The sequence below is a fragment of the Phascolarctos cinereus genome, unplaced genomic scaffold (assembly GCF_003287225.1).
Source record: "Phascolarctos cinereus isolate Bilbo 61053 unplaced genomic scaffold, phaCin_HiC Scaffold_4;HRSCAF=312, whole genome shotgun sequence".
NCBI lineage: Eukaryota > Metazoa > Chordata > Mammalia > Diprotodontia > Phascolarctidae > Phascolarctos > Phascolarctos cinereus.
Window position 1 is genome coordinate 166,351,754 of NW_027555847.1, and position 19,657 is coordinate 166,371,410.

General features: G+C 38.4%; 1 protein-coding gene across 1 annotated transcript in view; it reads right to left on the reverse strand.

Moving 5' to 3' along the window:
- TMEM114 (transmembrane protein 114) overlaps positions 1-19,657 on the reverse strand; it is a 41,296-nt gene that overhangs the window by 19,539 nt on the left and 2,100 nt on the right. The gene's annotated exons all lie outside the window — the stretch shown is intronic.

Here is a 19,657-nt window from a genome sequence, read left to right on the forward strand (position 1 = left end):
TCCTAAACTGTGAAGGTGGTGGAAATGACATAGTCACAAATGTGAAGATACAGTTGGGAAAGAAGCTAAATGTACTGGTTCTCTCTCTTCTCCAATGTTTCTAAAGTACTTTATCCCATCTCTCCTTTGATCTCATCACATTCTACTTCATATTATATTTAGGCATATGTCTTATCCTCACCTTCATTTCTCCTCTGTAAAAAATAATGTACTTAAAGGCAGGAACTATACTATCTTTGCATCTTCAGTGCCTTGTACAAAGAAAGGACATAGTAAATGTCTTTTAGAATGAAATAAATACAACAAAGAATGAAAGGGTTTGGAAGAAATGCTGGGGAAAGTGAAATAGTGAGGTGGTAAGGGAAGAATAGTAGGTTTGCCTACCAACAATGAGGACCCAGTTAAGATTGTGTAACATAAATTTGTAGTGAATTCAATGTTTGCATTCAGCAGCACATGTGTAAGGACACAGGCAGAGGAAAGTGGTAGTGATTCAGGGCTGAGACTTGGAAGGATATAATCAGCAATATAATAAGGGAGCTAGGGACTCAAGAGAAAGGGACACTATAGAATTGACAAGGTTCATCAAGGGGTCAAGATGAGGAAAAGAAGAAAGTCTCAAGTACAGGGGAGATGGCCTGAGACATCAAGGTACTGGAGAACACAATATGGATGAAGAGTAGGGTTTTGTAAGAGAAGGCATAGGGAAAGTCGATATATTATGATCATATAAGAGTATGGAATTCTTGAACATAGAGGTAGTACATTTGTTGGTGATGTCAAGATCAAGTGTATGACCATCTTTGTGTGTGGCTGAGATAGGGTGGAGAAGTAGGTCATAAGAAAATGAGTGGGTCGAGGAACTGAGTAGTTAGGGTGTTTGAGGGACAGTATATATACATGTATGTTTGTGTGTGTGTGTGTGTGTGTGTGTGTGTGCGCGCGCACGCATGTGTGTGTTGAAGTCCCCAAGTATGAATGAAGATGTTGGAAAAGAGAAAAATTGTGAGCCAGGTACCAAACTCTGAGGAAGGAAGAGGAATGACCTGGAGGTCTACAGACAACAACTATTAGGATTTTGATTGGGTGGTAGATATTAATTGAAAGAAGCTCAAAGGAAGGGGAGTAACCTAGGTCTATAGACAACAGCTACTAGGATTTCAATTGGATAGTAAATAAAAATTGTATTAACCCCAAAGATGAAGAGGTTACTGAGTGGTGGAGCCAGGGAGAGAATCTGGAGGTAGTAATGAGGAGCATGGACTATCCCAACTCACCCTTCCCTCCCAGTGAGCTGAGGGGAATGAATGAGGAGTGCAGCCAGTATTGGAAAGGATGACCAGAGAGTCTGTGTCATCAGGGGGAGCCAGGTTTCAATCATAGATAGAAGATGGAAGGAAGTCATTTCATCCCAACTTGGCAGGAGGTAGAAGGGCTAAAGTCAACTGGGTATCCACACTAAGTCTGGCACTAATATGGTGAACACCCAGGAGTAAAGGGCCACTGGGCTGTCTAAGAAGGGTCAAACCAAGCCAGGAGAGAAAAGCCAAGCAGGTTAAAGCTTCCATGCTGATAAGCAGTAGTGTCAGTCCAGTGAGTGGCCACTGCACTTCAGTGTAGGTAAGAAAGGGAGACTGTCTAGAAGAACAAAGAAATTAGTCACAGAATTTATGAGTTGGAAGGGAAACGTCTAGCCAGTCCAAAGAAGCTAGCATCTATCCAAAATATACATGAAAGGAATTCCCACTTTAACAAACCTAGCAAGTCATTGCCCAGCTACGGCTTGTAGACCTTCACAGAGGAGGAAGAACCCTCCACTTTGGAGGCCGTTCTACTCTGGACAGCTCCAACTTAAGGGAATGTTTTCTGACATCAAGCTTTAATCTGCCCCTTCACTATCTCTACCACTTGCTTCAGATTCTTCCCACTGCAGCCAAACAGAACAACAATAATAATAATTACAGCATTTCTACAGTACTTTAAGGGTTACAACACACATTATATTCATCATCTCATTTGATCCACGCAACAATCCTAAGGATGAAATAAGTTGAGGAACTTGCTTAGGATCACATAGCTAATAAGTGACTGAGGGAGGATTTGAATTCAGGTCTTCTTAACTCCATGATAGCACTCTATTCATGCTGCCACAAAGAACAAGTTTAGCCTCTCTTCCGTGTGACAGCCCTTCAAATACCTAAAGATAGTTGTACTCACCCTCCTCTCACCACCCCACCAACCCAGTCTTCTCCAGATTACTCAAGGTCTTTCTTCATCCTGTTTGCCCTCCCCTTGGAACATTCTCCAGCTTGTCAATATCATTCTTAAACTGTGGTGCCCAGAACTGAACACAACCCTCCTGATGTGGTCAACTCACAGAGGAGAGAGTAGGGTACAGTGGAAAGACAGCACGGTTCAGTAGAACAAGCCCTGGCACCAGAATTAGCATATCTGGGTTATGGTGCAACCTCTGCCACTCACTAACTGTGTGACCTCAGGCAAGTTACTTCCATTCCCTGAGTTTTAGTTCCCTTATCTTTAACAAAAGAAAACTTTGAACTAAATGATTCCTAAGATTCCTTCTAGTTCTAAAATTCAATCAGCCTCAGCTTTCCCTTCTATAAAATAGAAATAAAGGCATTTGCACCAAGTACTTCACAGGTTCCTTCTGAAGAAGACATTTTAGATATCTTAAAGTGCCCTATAGATGTGAAGGGTTATTATTATGATCCTAAACTACTGGTTGGGAACATCTGTCTTAAAAGGCAGAGACCAAACATAAGAGTACCTGATTTTCATTAGGAAGAGAAAGAAGAAAACTCTTCTGAGGCAAAGGGGCATTATGGCAGGTGGTGCTAAGAAACCCTGGATACCTAGATTTGTAAACTACATGGCATTAAACTCCAAATTACAGGCTGAGAAAATAAAACCATTTCTCATTTAGAAATTAATTGGGTTTCCTGGTGTTGGCTAAGCCCTGGTTGACTTTGCGTATTTTTTTCCAGACACATTGCAAGCTGACTGACTGTGCATGTTCAATTAAATGTCTGGATAAGAGCAGGCTCCCTGTGGAATAGTTGTAAAAGCTCCAGTTGGAAAAAAAAAAAAGGTTAGGTTTTTTTTTCTTTTTATTCTCAGATTTTCAGGACCAGGCTTTTGGAACATGAATATCGATTCTTAATTCTGCACTCTTTTGAAATTAATTCATCCTTTACAAGGCTACAGAATGTGCTAATGTTTCAAACAAGGCTTATCCTTTGGAACTCTGAGTTTGGTAAAGTGCTAAATATTTAGATCCTCGATCCAGGCCCCACTGGACAGAATTGCTAACCATCCTCTCTTACAAGTTAGACATGGAAAATGGACTGCCTGGTATAATCATCCCTGGCAATTGTACGGTGATTCAGAAATCTCAAAGCCTTTTTACATGCATTATTGAAACCAGCAGAGAGTCTTCAAGTATAATTTTGTAATGGTTATTTTAGCGGGACTGAATGAATGCTTTTACCTCCCTAGAAAATTACAAGTAGGGTCACCCACCCTTGAAGAGAGAGGATCAGCACAATGTAAGAGAGAGAAGACGGACCTTTAGACTTGGCCTCTGATTCCACATCTTCTCCTAAGTAATGCCTAGCATAGTGCTTTGTGCATAGTACGTGCTTAATAAATATATGTGTGTGTGTGTTTATTTTAATGTTTCCCAAGCTGTATGATCATAGGATCACAGATTTGGAACAAAACAGAACTATAGAGTTCTTCTAGTCCAACTTACTTCTTTGTATAGATAATGCATTTGGGGTAGCTAGGTAGTGCAATGGATACAATACTAGACTTGGAGTCTGGAAGGCCTGAACTCAAATCTTACCTCAGACATTTATTAGCTGTGTGATCCTGGACATGTCATTTAACCTTTCTTACCCTCTCAGTTTCCTCATCTGTAAAATGTAAAAATCTGTTAAAAAAAAAAAAAACCTACCTCCTGGGACTGTTGTGGGGATTAAATGAGATAATATTTGTAAAGCACTTTGCAAATGTTACAGTGGCATATGGATGCTAACTATCATTATTATTATTATTAAGGGCAAGAGAAGGAAAATAACTTATCCAAATTCACATAGATAGTAAGTGACAGAGTCAGGATTAGAATTTAAGTCCCCTAACTATAAATATAGTGATCTGTCTTGCCACTGTACTACACAGTCTTGGACAAGGGAAAGCATACATAGCAGAGGTTGTACCCCAGGGAACATGCCATGGAGTTGGTCAGAGGCACATGGTGCCTGAGATTGCTCACATAGGCCTATTCATACACACACACACACACACACACACACACACGATTGGGTGTGACCTCCATTATATATAAACCATGAGGTGCTTTTTAGTTTTCTCATTGATTCATGTGTCCTCTAAAGAAAAACAAATTTCCAGTCCTATACCTTCATCTCAGCAATATCTATCAAAAATATTTATTGAAAGAAAGGGATGAATAAAAAAAGAAAAAAACTCAGAAAGATATAACAGCCTACTGCTGAGAGGAAATGTGTTTATGTGTCTCTCCCATTATCGAATATGTTTAAAGAGTCTTTCAATGTGAAAATCAGACTTCCATAATCTCTGCAAGGTCAGTGAGACCTAAGGTTATTAGCAGAATAATGCTAACGTTTGTACAGAGAGCTCTAACGTATGCATACTGAGACTGAGGTAGGTAAAGAAGGAGTATCCAGAGTCTCCTGCAGATGAAAAATATCACCCTTTCACACTTAAAAGTTCTTTGATCTGATTTTAGAATTTCTAGAGACAGCTCAGTATGCCTTAGATTAAGGAACAGTGTAAAGGGTGGCTTTGTTTTTAATATCCTGTTGCAAATGCAAGAGCTAGAAGATCATTGAGTCCAATCTCCTCGTTTTACAGTCTAAAAATTAAAAGTCCCAGAGAGGTTGATGTGGTTGAGATAGCTAGGTAGAGCACTAGGCCCACTGGAGTCAGGAAGAACTGAATTCAAATACCACCTCAGGCACTTACTAACTATGTGACCCTGGACAATCATTTAATCTCTCACCCTCAATTTCCTCATCTGTAAAATGGCAATAATAATAGCACCTATCTCCTAGGATTGTTGTAAGGATTGAATAAGATGATATTTTAAAGTATTTTATGAACATTACAATGCTACAGAAGTGCTAGCTGTTATTATCATTGTTGTTGAAGGCAAGAAAGGAAAAATGATTTACCCTAGGTTATATAGGCAAGATTGGGATTAGGACTCAGGTACTCTGACTCCTGCCTCAGACACTTAATAGCTGTATGACCCTGGAGATTCACTTAACCTCTCTCACTCTCAGTTTCTGCATCTGTAAAATGGAAATAATAATAGCACCTACCTCGTGTTGTGATAACGTTCTCTGCAAACCTTAAAGTGCTATATAAATGTTAGACAATTTATGAGTTCCCTTCCAACTAGAAGATTTCATTTTTCTTGCAAGGCTACCCTTGACACTCGTTTTTCCTGAATTTCACCCAGAAAAAAAATGTCAGTGAAAGAAAAGGAATGGAGGCATAAAGAGATATGGTTTGCCTCCTGCATACCCATTTCCAGTCCCCTTCCCAGTATGGCCCTAAGCCCTATACTCCACCGAGGAACAAACCTGCCCTCACTAAGAAATGCCTTCCCTCCAGTTCCCTGACCCCCAACACAGTGGTTTCCCTGATGACACAAAATGTTGTTCACCGCCATGGGACAACCATACCCTGGCAGACTTGATTTCTGCAGGGTATAGAGCCCATTTCCAGATGTTGGGGCTCATGGTCCATCTAAATTTCTTTTGGCTTTATTTTGGGGCAATCATTTAAACAAGTCCACTTCAGCTTGGATATATAATACCATCTGTTTCAGTTATGCCTCCTGCAATGCACTGAATTAAATTATGCCCCAAGTGGCCTGACAGAGTTAATATGCCTCCCCAAATGCCTCACTTACTCCTACTTGTAGCTTGTAGCTTTCACACTAGAAGAGAAATAACAGCTTATATTCAGATAGTGCTTACCACTTTTGATCCTCGTAAGGGAAGCATTATACATATTATTATCCACTCAGGAAACTGAGTCTCAAAGAGATTAAGTGATTGGTCTGAGATTACATGCAAATAAAACAAACATCTGTGATTTCCTGAGTATGTTGAACTGCCGGTACAGGGAAATCTGGCAACTGGTCAGTGACTTACTAGATAAGTCATTAGATAAGTCTTAGGGAGATACCTAAGGAATAAAAGTTAAAAGACCTACCCAAGATCACAGAGCTAATAAATGTCAAAGAGGTGGTATGAACCAAGGCCTTCCTGACTCCTGGTCAGCACTCTATTCCCTACCTTCGTGCTACTTCTATGCCTAAGATCACACAACCAATAAACTGTAGAACTCAAGTCTTCTTGGGTCACCCAGTGACTTCTCCATTACACCACAGAAGTATTAGAATGATGAAAGACAGCAAGAAAATAAGTGTTATGAACCCATTTTCACAGGGAAAAAAACTGACACTGCTTTTACTTCAGCTAGGCTAATCTCAGTGTTCATAGAATACATCATCCATTCTTCAAAGCCTAGTTTATCCTACTTTCTCCACAAGGCCTTCCCTGACTACTCCAAGCCACACAGATATCTCCTTTCTCTGTGTTCCCATAACAATCTCCATTTCTGGCTCCTGATCTTATACAAAAATTAAGGTCCATCTTTTAACATTAATATTCACCCTGTGAGCCTATATGCCTTCAAATCATAGATTGTCAACCTCTGAAGAATTAAAGCTAAGAGTAGAGGGGTAATGGAGAGGTAGCTGGTGGCAACAGTGTATCCTGTGACATATTACCAAGGAAAAAATTCACAGAAAAGGCAATATAATGGATATCATCAGAGAGCTGTAGGACCAACATAGGAGGTAAGTCAGTCACGTAGTAAGAACAAGAAACAACCAATGGACAGTGTTCCTGCTCTAGTAGTACCTACATAATGTCAAGAGAGTTAGAGAAAGGCCTCTAGTACAATGAGTGGACCCTGTGAAGTATTTATGCAAGGACATGGACAAGAGCTATATGACATGAGAATTTAAGAACAGGTTTCAATCTGCACCATTGAAGGGTTTACCAGAGATGTGCTGGTAAATATTTAACAACCAACTTTCCAGGAAAAAAAGATGTATGCACATATATACTTTTTAGGTTTAACCTAAAAAGTCTTTCTCTATCACTTTCTTAAGTGTAGACAATCAAGGAAACAAAAAATCAAGCCCAGATTTGACATGTTTGTAGATCTCTTAGGTGGAAAATTTAACACTGGAAACTTTAACAATGAACTTGAAATCCAACAGGCTCCTGCACACATCTGGGGGTACCCATCATAATGAGATCAAAGATGTATTGAAGTATCTAAAGCCTCCCTTAATGTTATTTCACAATAAATTTATTAACCCATTAGAGGGAGACCAGTGATTTTGTTGCTGGCAGGAATGTAAAATAAAAGAATTTACAGTAGAGGTCACCAGATCTGATGGTTCCAACTAGTCCTTTCAGTTTGTCAGATTTCTATGGCAACCAGAAGCATAGGGGGAAAGGCTCAGGGAGGTGAAAAATCCCTTGTCACCTCCACTCAACACAGATCTTTTGAAGTTTTACTAATATGGAGTCTCTGAGATATTTTGAAGGCTGAAATCTTACAACCAGGAATATGACAAGAATTGAAAGAAATTTTCTAAGATCAAGTCATATAGAGTATTTGAGCATGTAATCTAATTCTTACAAGAAGAAAAGCAGTTTAAAAACAATAACGTTAAAATTCCTAAAGATGTTTCTATCTAACTGGATTTATGTGGCTGGCTAGTATGTGTATCACAAAAAAGTTAAAGATGGACCCTAGAGTTATAAAGCTAAGGAGGTGACAAGTTCTTCTTTCTATGGAAAAACAAAAAATTTGCAGGTGGTAGGAGAAAGATATTCACAAATCCAGCAACAGGGAAGTAAACTTCAGCAATGCACCAGCAGAGATAAGTGCATCAGAGAGAATGATGAATCTGAATACTTTCATCTGAGCAGAAAAAGCTCACCCTGATGACATCACCAGAGGACACTGATGACTTTCAAATCAGAGCACTAATTATCCTGAGCATGCTTTCCCTACACATGTGCCCGCCTCATACTTTTTCTCTGTGTATGTCCCCTTCCCCACAGATCATGTAGTCCCCTTAGGAGAATATACCCCTAAGTGTAGAAAAGAACTCTTTCTTCTCACTTAGCTAGTTAAACTGTTTAATTAAATTTGTTTTGCTTTGAAGCCATGTGTCCTCTGGTTGGCTAGTAAAAGAAACATCAATGGGGGCTCATAATCTATGTTTTTTAGTTGAGGCTGACTCTCCCATAACCACAATGCTCCCAAAGACTAGGGTAGCATTCAGGGGAGCTAACATGTAAGGAGTACCAAAAGTGTTAAATCATTATAATTAAATACTACCAAAACTGTTCTATAATAATTTTATATCATTATAGACAATAATAATGATAATTTATCTCAGCCAATCTTTTATTTATAGTACTCCTTCTATAAAACTTACTGCCACCTATAATATCATTTTCACAGAACCAACTATAATATACAGTACATTAAACTGTACATTTTTCCCATTTCTGACAATGAGTAGCACAGTATTATGAATAAAACAGGGCAGTAAGGGATGGAGCCAATATGGCAAAGAAAAGGTGGAGCTTTCCCAAATTCCCCTCCAAACAATTTTAAATAATGCCTCAAAAAGAATCCTGAAGTGGCAGAACCCACAAAAGAAGTGAAACAATTTTCCAGCCCAAGACAATTTAAAAGGTCAGGAGTAAGTGCCGTCACACAGGTGAGAGTGGAGCACAATCCAGCAGCAGGCCTTGGGGGCAACTGAATCAGCTGTGGTAGCGGCTTTTTGAGACTTCAATCCACAGACAGCAAGAAGGTCAGACAACTGGTCAGAAGGAAATTACCAGGGTCCCTTTCCTGGTACTGGGTACAAGGCTCTGTGGCATTGCTCACATGCAATTGTCACAGTGCCAGGGAAAGGAGTGTTAGCACACCAGAGCTTGCCACCATAGGGGAATGGGGACCCTTGTCACAGTACCAGGACAGAAAAGAGTGCTTGTGGTCTCTCATAGACCAGAGCACAGGCCAAGAGAGTAGTAAATACACCTCTCCTTAGATCATACCACCTTGAAAGAACTAAAACTTACAGACCCCCACAACTAGCTCTGAAAACAGCTGCATAAAAACCTGAAGTTTGGGACAGTGCCCCTTCCACCACAGGCATAAAGCCCAATTTTAAGACAAAGTTAAAAGTCAAGAAATAGGCTAGAAAAATGAGCAAACATAAAATGAAAGTCACTATGGTAACTGGGAAGATCAAAGCACAACCTAATAACAAGATAACAAAGTCAAAACTGCTACATCCAAAGCCTCAAAGAAAAATATGATTTGGTCTCAGATCCAAAAAAAAATTCCTGGAAGTGCTCAAAAAGGATTTTAAAAATCAAATAAGAGAGGTAGGAGAAAAATTGGGAAAAGAAATGACAGTGGTGCAAGAAAACCATGAAAAAAAAGAATCAACAACTTGGTAAAGGAAATTACAAAAAAAAATGCTGAAGAAAGTAATGCCTTAAAAAACGCAATAGGTCAAATGGTTAAAGAGGCACAAAAACCCAATGAAGAAAAGAACTCCTTAAAAGGCAGAATTGGCCACATGGAAAGAGATGTATAAAAATCACTGAAGAAAAGAACTCCTTAAAAAAGCAGAATTGACCAAATGGAAAAGGAGGTACAAAAGCTCAATGAAGAAAATAATTCCTTAAAAATTAGAATTGAGCTGGTAGAAGCTTGTGGAAACATCAGGAAACTATAAAACAAAATCAAAACATGAAAAAAATATAAGAAAAAGTGAAATATTTCATTGAGAAAAAACTGAACTAGAAAATAGATTGAAGAGAGAAAATTTAGGAATTATTGGACTACCTGAAAACCATAACAAAAATAAAAAGAGCCTAGACATCACCTTTCAGGCAATTATCAAGAAAAACTGCCCTGATAATCTAGAACCAGAGGGTAAAGTAGAAATTGAAAGAATCCACCAATCATTTCCTGAAAGAGACCCCAAAATGAAAACTCCCAGAAATATTATAGCCAGATTCTAGAGTTCTCAGGTAAAGGAGAAAATATAGCAAGCAGATGGGGGGAGGGGGGGAGAGGAATCTAATATCATGAAGCCACAGTCAGGATAACACAAGATTTAGCAGCTTCCACACTAAAGGGTCAGAAGGCTTGAAATATGATATTCTGGAGGGCAAAGGAGCTAGGATTACAACCAAGAATCACCTACCTGGCAAAACTGAGGATAATCTTTCAGGGGGAAAAATGGATATTCAATGAAATAGAGAACTTTCAAGTATTCCTGATTAAAAAAAAAAAAAAGAGCTGAATAGAAAATTTGACTTTCAAAACTCAAGACTCAAGAGAAGCATTAAAAGTTGAACAGGAAAGAGAAATCATAAGGGTTTCAATAAGGTTATATTGATACTTGTAACTTCTAAGAACTTTATCATTATTAGGGCAATTAGGAGTATGCATGGACAGAGAGCATAGATGTGAGTTGAATATGAGGGGGTGATATCTTTAAAAAAAAATTAAGAGGTGAGAAAGAGTAATGCATTGGGAAAAGGGAAAAGGGAGAGATAGAATGAGGTAAATTATCTCACATGAAGACATACATAAGAGTTTTTACAATGGAGGGGAAAATAGAGGGTCTAGTTGGAGGGAAGCATTTGAACCTTACTCTCACCAGAATAGGTTGAAAGAGGGAATAATATACACGCTCAGGTATAGAACTCTATATTACCCTACAGAAAAGTAGGAGAGGAAAAGGATAAGAGAATGGGCGGCGGGGGGGGGGGAGGACTGATAAAAGGGAGCATAGATTGGGAGAGGCAGCAGTCAGAAGCAAAACTCTTTTAAGGATGGACAGGGTAAAAGGAGAGAGAGAGAGAGTAGGATAAACAGGGAGGAAAGAAGATAGAAGGAAATACACCGTAACCATAAAAATGTTACAAGTTTCTCTGATGAAGACTTCATTTCTCAAATACATAGAAAACTGAATTAAATTTATAAAAATGAGAGCCATTTCCCAATTGATAAATGGTCAAAGGATGTGAACAGGAAATTTTCAAATGAAGTAATCAGAGCTATCTATAGTCATATAAAAAGTGCTCTAAATCACTATAGATTAGAGAAATGCAAATTAAAACAACTCTAAGGTACCACTTCACACTTATCAGATTGACTAACATGACAGAAAAGGAAAATAGCAAAGATTGGAGGGGATATAGGAAAAAGAAACTAATGCACTGTTCTTGGAGTGCTGAACAAATTCAACCATTCTGGAGAGGAATTTGGAACTATGCCCAAAGGGTCATAAAAGTGTGTACACCCTTTGCTCCAGCAATACCACTACTAGGTCTATATCCCAAAGAGATAAAAAGAAAAAAGACTTATATGTACAAAAATGTTTACAGCAGCTCTTTTTGTGGTAGCAAAGAATTGGAAATTAAGGGGATGCCCATCAGTTGGGGAACAAGTTGTGGTATATGATTGTGATGGAATACTATTGTACTATAAGAAATGATGAGCAGAATGCTCTCAGAAAAACCTGGAAAGACTCACATGAATTGATGCAAAGTGAAATAAACATAACAAGGAGAACACTGTCGACAGCAACAGCAATATTGTATGATGATCAACTGTGAATGACATAGTTATTCTCAGCAATACAATGATCCAAGACACTTCCAAAGGACTTATGATAAAAAATGATATCCATCTCCAGAGAAAGAACTGACAGAGTCCGAAAACAGATCAAAGCACACTTTTTTTATTTTCTTTATTTTTCTTGGGGTTTTTTTTGTTCTGTGTTTTCTATCACAACATGACTAATATAGAAATGTTTTTTGCATTACTTTACATGTATAATCTATATCAAATTGATTGCCTTCTCAAGGAAGAGGGAAGTGAGAAAAAGGAGAGAATTTGGAACTCAAAATCTTTTAAAAAAAAAGAATGTTAAAATTGTTTTTACACATAATTGGAATAAACACATAAAATATTAAATTTTAAAAAACCAAGCAACTGGTTGGCACAGCGGATAGAGTGCCAGGCCTAGAGTCAGGAAGACTCATCTTCCCGAGTTCAAATACAGGTTCAGACACATACTAGCTGTGTGACCCTGGGCAAGTTACTTAACTCTATTTGCCTCAGTTTCCTCATATGTAAAATGAGCTGAAGAAGGAAACAGCAAACTACTCCAGTATCTCTGCCAAGAAAAACACAAACTGCATTATGAAGAGTCAGAGACAACTAAAATGACTGAACAACATGAAACACAAAACAGGCAAGCATTAAAAAACTGAATGAATTGTCAAAGGTGAATCTTTAAGTCCACTGAACAAATGGTCTCCCACTGCCTTCAATGAGGAGACACATCCTTACCAATGTCAGAGAACATTATTATTAGAGAACCTAATTATTAGGTTAATCACAGAGACAATGTGAGATAGTGGCAAAAGCATAGGTCTCAGCATAAGGAGACCTGGGTGCTAGGTATAGATATGCCACCTACTAGCCAGCATGACTCTCAACAAATCATCTACTGATTATGAATCCCAGTTTTCTGAGGAAAATGATAAAAACTTGAGGACTAGCTCCAACTCAGTCACTGACTTCTTAAGAGGCACCTTAAGCAAATTATTCGTTCATAATCTGCAAAATGGTGATAACAACAACAAACAACATGCATCTAGGCAGTGTAATGGATGGAGCACTGGGTTTGGAGTTAATAAGACTTGAGTTCAAATCCAGCCTCAGACACTTACAAGCTTTGTGACTCTAGGCAACTTATTTAATCTCTCTCACTCTCAGTTTTCCCATCTGTAATATATAGGAATAATAATAGCACTTACCTGCCAGGGTTGTTGTTGGGATAAAATAAGATAACATTTTTAGGGTGCTTTACAAATTTTAGGGCAATATATCAATGCTAGCCTATATATTATTATTATTATTATAATCAAATGAAATAATTTATCTCAAAGTGTTTTTGAAACTATAAATCATTATGCAAATGTCAGGTAGTATTATTATTATCATTAGGCTATTCTGTCTGTCTACCCACAATGCTACTCTAGGTATGCAGAATCTCACTAGAGACAGGAAAGCTGCTACCAAACAATGTCAGTTATCATCTTCAGGATAGCTCCAATATCTCTTGCAGCAAATGAGAGTCCAATTACTAGGTTCAGGCTTCTCTCACAAAAGTGAGAGGCTAATCTTTTATCCTTCTCCAACTCTTGAAGCATGGTCCTATACTGACCCAGAACCACAACTCAATTTCTAACACCAGTCCCCTAGCACATGAAATCTCCTTAGACTGTCCCTAACCATTACTTCAACAGAGACAAAGAAAATGATACCTCGAGCCTATCCCAAGAGCTGAAGTCCCCCCTACCTGACTTACAGAAAGGTAAGGAAGCTGGCCTGCAGAGCCTGAAGTCAGAGGAAGACATCAAGCATTGTTTTTCATTTTGTATTTTGCATTACTATCAGAGAAAAAATTAATACAGAAAGGACATATTCCCTCTCCACCAGGTAACCTACTTTTTATGTATATGTGGTATTTAGACTCCCTTCTGAGCTCTGACAGCCTGTAAATACAATTACATATCCAAATTTCATTTTCATTCTTGGCAACTACCACACAACCATTTAAAATTCCATTTTGAGGCAATTTGGTAGGTGTATTTTTTTGTTTTCTGAATCAAAATAAACTACCTAATCATAGTTTCTGTCATTGCCAGGACAGTGAACAGTAGAACCATAGGTAGTGAGACTCTTTTTCTTGAGGTATACCCAAAGTCAGTCTTATCTCTTACTGATAAAACTCCTATGCCTAGATTTAGTTCAAGAAATCAGAGCTCCAGGCCACCCATCTCTGGTGCTAACTTGCTGTGAGAGCTTGGACAAATCGCCCAGCAACAACAGAGTGTCAGAGCTGAAAGAGACCTTAAAATTCTTGCTGTGTTATTTTCTATCTCTATGATATTATGTGAGTCATATCACTTTTCTGAGCCTCAATTTCCTCACCTCTAAAATAAAGGGGTGGGAATGGATGATGTCTAAGGTCCTTTCCAACTCAAAAGTTTAGAATCTCACATTTCTATTAAATTATCTGGTTGAAGTCATTTATTTTACAGACGAGGAAAATGAGGCTCCTAGAGTGATTTGGTGAAGGTCACACAGCTAGTTAACGGCAGACCTAGGTCTTCCAGGGATGGGAAACCTGTGGCCTTGAGTCTACAGATTCCCCACCCCTGGTCTAGAGCCTAGTTCTCTATTCCTAGTAGAGTCATTTTTTTTTCAACTGTATCACACTACATCCCCTCTGAGTAAAATCTATTGCTTATCAGTCAAATCTATTGCCAATTACAAATAGCCCAAATGAGCAAATCTTATCCTTTCTTGCCCTTCCCCATTCCCATCTGAAAAAGTTATAACTTTTTCTAGAGGAAGTTTGTAAAGTGCTTACTTGCAAACTGGCACCTCTTCATTAATGATCTATATAACACAGAGACTAAATGATTTCATTCACTCATTGTCATCTCTTTGCAGGTCAGAACAAAACTGAAGTATGATCTCTGTTTGATGTTGTTTCACTTTCTTCTCATCAATAAAGTAGGAATAATAAGACCTGCCCTGCCTATCTCACAAGGTTGTTGAGAGGATCAAATATGAAAACAAATGTTAAAAGTATTATTATTAAACGTACAGCATTTTTAAAAATTTTCTTGACTGGTGATTTCTTTGTTGTAGAGAGAGGTCCCTTGTAAAGAAACTCCCTCTGTTAATGCTGATTTGCAACTGTTCTGCAACTTAGTCTTGCTTGGGGCACTGAGAAGTTAAGTGATTGGTCTAGAGTGAGTTGAAGGTAGGATTTGAACCCTTCATCTAAACTACACAATACTTTTCTCTCCTGGAAAAAAAAATATTTCACTCTGATTCTGTTGTTGCTCAGTTATGTGTGTCGTGTCCGGCTCTGTAATCTTATTTGGATTTTTTGTGGCAAAGAAACTGGAGTGGTTTGCCATTTCCTTCTCCAGCTCGTTTTATAGATGAGGAAATTGAGGTAAACAGGATGGAGTGACTTTTCCAGGGTCACACAGGTAGTAAGTGTCTGAGTCTGTATTTGAACTCAGGAAGATGAGCCTTCCTGACTCCAGGCCTAGCACTCTATCCACACTATCCACTGTATCACCGAACTACCCCATACAGCTATGATTATCATCTAGAATTCAGAAGTTCTTAACTTGGGGCCCAGGACCTTTATTTAAAAAAAACATATTTTATAACTATTTTAATACAGTTGGTTTCCTTTGTAATATTTTATTTTAAGCATTTCAAAGTATCACTGTGAAGGAGTTCATAGGCTTCACCATGACATAAAAAGATTAAAAATACGTGCTGTAGATATAAACCTAATTCTCAAGGCTAAATGTTAGTTTGCAAACATGTTGCTGTTCAGTCGTGTCCGACTTTTCATGACCCTGTGGACCATAGCACACCAGGCCCTTCTATCCTCCACTGTCTTTCAAAGTCTGTACAAGTTCATGTTGCTGTTTCCATGATACTATCCATCCATCTCATCCTCTGCCATCCCCTTTTCCTTTTGCCTTCAATCTTTCCCAACATCAGAGTCTTTTCCAATTAGTCCTATTTACTCATTATGTGGTCAAAGTATTTAAGCTTCAGCTTCATTATTTGACCTTCCAGTAAATAGTATGAATTAATTTCTTTAAGTATTGACTGATTTGATCTCCTTGCTGTCCAAGGGAATCTCAAAGTCATCTCCAGAACTAATAATTCAAAAGTGTCAATTCTGCAATGCTCAGCTTTCCTTATGGTCCAATTCTCACAACCATACATTGCTACTGGAAAAACCATAGCTTTGGCTATAAAGACCTTTTTCAGCAAGGTGATGTCTTTGAAATGAGAATCAGTTCCTCTGACTCAAAAGCCAACATGCTTTGCACCACATCAAGTAGCCTCTCTGGTCTTCTCTACCTCCCCTACAATGCTGCTATGAATGCATACAATAGACAATCTATCATTGGGATCTAAAACACTGAATAGGTTCTTCCAGTCTGGGAGTGTATACACACTCATGGCTACATGGATGCCTTCCCAAATGCTTCCCTCTTTAGAGCGAAGATTCCACTCAAGTCCTTGTGTTTTATATTTACTTTGCATATATTTAATAATAGCTTCCATTTATATAGCATCTTAAGCTTTGCAAAGAACTTTACGTATTTTATTTCATTTGATCTTCACAACCCTAAGAGGAAGACACTTTTATTATTATCCCCATTTTGCAGAGGAAGAAATTGAGGTCAAGAGGTTAAGTGACTTACCCACGGTCACACAGCTAGTAGGTGTCTGAGGTAGGATTCAAACTCATATCATCCTGACTCCAAATCCAGGGCTCTGTGTACTAAGCCACCTAACTGCCTACCAATGTACCTATTCATACATATGCTTGTATGTGTGTGTGTGTGTGTATGTAATTTTCCCCCAAAGAAATGTAAATTCCTTGAAGGCAGAGACTACTTCATTTTTGTCTTTGCATCACCAGAGCCTAGTAAGATATCCGAAACATAGTAGGTGCTTAATAAATCTTTGTCAGGGACAGCTAGGTGACACAACGGGTACAGCACCAGCCCTGAAGTCAGGAGGACCTAAGTTCAAATCTGGCCTCAGACCAAATACTTGACAGTTACTAGCTGTGTGACCCTGGGCAAGTCACTTAACCCCAATTGCCTAAAAAAAAAAGTTTGTCAATTTATTAATTGATTGACTATTGACTCCATTCTACAGAGAGAAACTAAAAATCTTTCTTGATAATAATAATAGCTAACTGGCATTTTATAGGCTGTCCCAAAAGTCTTAATACTATTTCAAGCTTAAGAATTTTGGGATACCCTCCATAGTGCTTAAAAATTTACAAAGCATTTCACATATTATCACATTTGATCTGAGATTCTACTTCCCAGTGTAACACTTCAAAGTTTTACTCTCATATCTCAAACCAATTGGATGAGCATTCAGTGAACTCTTCCTTCCCAGACAGCAGTAATTCCATCTTCCATTCCAGCTACCACAAGTGCTCAGAGCTAATTTTAAAGATGATAAAAAGACAAATGTTAAGTCTAGATAGCAATTTGCCCACACAGAAGCTGCTTCTTAAACCTAGACAAAAAACTTTACCTCTCCCTCCAACCCTAATTGTAGTACAGTGAATAAATACCCTCCCCATTCATCAGACCAATGTTCCTATTGAGTACTATTTACTGAGCTGCTCTAATAAAATTAGAGTGTTAAGATAGATTATGGGGTATGATAAGCCATAACAGCACTCACTGTTTGCCATTTCATCTCAGTAGATTGCTTGTCACTAATGAATTCTCAAAAGTGAAAAGGATTGCTCATAGAGCTTCACCCTCCCCACAATGACTTCAGAAGGCTAAGAAGTGATGGCAACTTCTGTTGATGCCTGTTCCTCTCCTTTCTGACTTCTTTAGCTTCATAGAAAAAATCTGGGGACTGAAATTGTTCCTAGTATTCAAGAGGGACAACTCTGAAATAGTGAAGGAGTTTCAGTCAAATTTTATAACTTTTCTTTTGGAAAATGAGACTTGGAAGAAGCTTTCTCTGAGATAACTTACTAAGAAGAATCAGTTTGAAGAGACAATCTGCTTCTACCCTCAGATAAGTTATAAGTTTTCATCTGATCTTAAACCAACCTCTTGACCTAGCCTCATCATTTTCCAAAAGAACAGAACAGTGAGTGAAGTTTTGATATAATCTCCCTTCTATAGAAATGTTGGCCCTCAGTCTTGACTTTGATTCTTCAACCAAGAAGTCAAGAGAGTAATAATGAATTGACAAGCTTGTATTAACAAGGTCGAAGCCCGAGCAGTGTCCTGGATTTAATTCAGGACACAGCTGTTCCCTCCCATCATCCTAGAACAATGTAAAAGCAAAGGTTACCTTCCCTACATCAGATCTCACTGAACTGCAGAGGACATCCCCTACCAATCAATCAACAAATATCTATTAAGTATCAGGCACTGTATCCTGCCTCGGGATATTAGTAAAACACTAGAAGTTTTCAGTAATGTTGTCAGATGCCTTCCATGAGAGCAAAACTAGCATCAAGGTCAGCTACTGCACTGACAGTAAATTATTTTAACTTGAAAAGGCTACAAGCCAAGACCAAAGTAGAGGGAGAGTTAGTGCATGACGGTTTTTTGCAAATGATTATGCACTCAATGCAGAAAAACGATGAAAGAGACAAATGCAGAGAATTCTCAGTGGTCTGAACAAATACAAATAAAATGAGTAAAAAGAAAGAAAACAATTTAAACAAGGACAACATAGTAAAGGGGAAAAAAACTTTGAAAGACTCAAGAACATTATCAATGCAATGACCAACCATTTCCAGAAGACCTATAATGAAACATTTTACCCACCTCCTGACAGAGATGATGGACTCATGGTATGAAAGAGACATACATTTTTTGCACATAGTCACTGTATGAATTTGTTTTGCTTGACAATGCTTTTTTTTTTCATTATAAGAGGTGGAGTTTTTTTTTAATTTTTCTCTGTTTTTAAAGGGGGGGAGAAAGGATTAGTGACACTGATGTCCAAAAAAGAGGGCCATTGAAACATTTTTAAATGCACAAAAGGAAAATAGAAGGAAGTTCAGAAGGAAGCACAGATAAGGAAGACAGTTTTAAAAAAAAAGGTGTGCAATTTCTAATATACTTCTTTTTTAAAGCAATATGAAATGGAGATTCATGGTATCATAGACAATCCTTTTTGTGTATATATGGAAATGCTCCTGGGGCAAGGGGCAAGGTGTATAAGTTCAAAATTAAAAAAAACAAATGTCCCCAGGCTCGATTGAATCCATGCACTGTCATCATTCTGAAGGGAGCTGACATTCTCTTCCCTTTCTATTATGTACAATCATTTCTTCTCCCACTCTACCCCCAAGTTTATGAAAGTCTCTCCTGTCCTCAGAGAACACCACACTTATACTATGCCATTTACCCCAGGATGCCTAGCAGTTCATTCCCTTGACATCAGTCACTCTGTGACTAAAGCGTGCAATGGACTGGGTGGAGCAAACCCCCTCAGTGCCCCAGTTTACCTTTTGTGAAATAACATATTCTCTTTTTTTGTGAGGCAATTGGGGTTAAGTGACTTGCCCAGAGTCACACAGACAGTGAGTGTTATGTGTCTGAGACCAGATTTTTAACTCAGGTCCTCCTGACTCCAGGGCCAGTGCTCTATCCACTGCACCGTCTAGCTGCCCCCAGAATAATCTGTTCTCAATCATAGAATGGTGGGAAGAATTCCCCACAGCCCCACACTGTGGGCACTAAATCAATATAAATTAAAGAAGAAAAGCAGCATGGTAGTAATACAAACACCCTAGACTAGTAGGGCAAGTCTAAGGCAGCTAGGTAATACAATGGAT